This window comes from Rhea americana, unplaced genomic scaffold (assembly GCF_003343005.1).
Source record: "Rhea americana isolate MKP2758 unplaced genomic scaffold, rheAme1 scaffold_14, whole genome shotgun sequence".
Taxonomy (NCBI): domain Eukaryota; kingdom Metazoa; phylum Chordata; class Aves; order Rheiformes; family Rheidae; genus Rhea; species Rhea americana.
The window spans coordinates 7,744,920-7,746,079 of record NW_028185483.1 but is presented as its reverse complement, the minus strand read 5'-3'; positions in this window follow the sequence as shown (position 1 = coordinate 7,746,079).

The following is a 1,160-nucleotide window of genomic DNA, read 5'->3' as shown; positions in this document are numbered from 1 at the left end:
CGGCCCGGCGCGGCCCGGCGCGGGAGCAGGCGGGGCTCACTGCAGCCCGCTCGGTGTCGCGTCCCGCGACGCGGAGGGCAGAGGTGAAGGGCATGAGATTTATCTCCCGCGTTACGCACTTGCAGGCTGGMTTTAATCCTCCGCGTCTGGGGCGCCACGGACACTTGTTTTGAAGAATGGAAGTAACTAAAATAGGGGGAGAGAGGAGAGGGAAGCCAGGGGTGCAAGGGCAGGCGCGCTCTTTAGCACTTACTTCTCTAGCAAATTACTCTCCCCTCTGCACACGCCAACACTGACATCTCCCCCGGACCAGGGGCATCAAAAGCTTCGCCCTTTTATCAAAGCAGGTGCACAGCCTCAGATAAGTGCTAAGGGACCAAATCACTGCCCTCGCTTGCAGCCAGGACAGCTTTCTGGAAGCCAAGGACAACCCCTTAGTGTCACTGAAATCGAAAGAATTGCAGTGTTTTTTAAGCCAGGAGAGAATAGAGTTTGCTCGGGTCTTTAGGGCTGTTTATGGATGTTTCCTAACAACAAACAAAAATCTCACGGAACTCAATGCCATGCCTCACAGACTCCCTAGCCTGTGTATTTATTATTATTATTCATCACTGATATTATTTAGATCTATTTATTACTCAGGAGAACGACAAGAYAGCCTGCGGTTACAATCCCTGCAATCCTTTCGACTTGCCATTTTTGGTTACAGCCGGGGATGGGAGTGAGGGGGTGGGAGAAGAAGTGCTGCTAAATTAAAAAGTAACACCTTGCTCTGGGGTTTTGAGTTGCTGAGTCTTCTTAAAACCGTAATCAACAATATTCTGCCTTGTGTTGGGGGGAAAGAAAAACGATTCACGATATGTGAACTGTAAAAGTTTGCATCTGTCTATTTGTTTGTTGAGATGTTTTTAGCAGAGGAAACAAAGCATGATAAAACTACCTATGGGGGGGGGGAGTTACAAGCCTTGAGGACTGTAATTTCAGGGGCTGAATTTGAAGGGGTAGACTCTGGCTACCTTTGGCCATCTGGCTGGTTTAAGCATTTATCCCCATGCTGTATGATTTTAGCTTAAAATCTCTTCCGTTGCAGTACCGCTTTTATTGAATTCATCAAAAGCAAACTTTCCCCGAGTTTTTTTTTTTTTTTTTAAGAAGAGCTA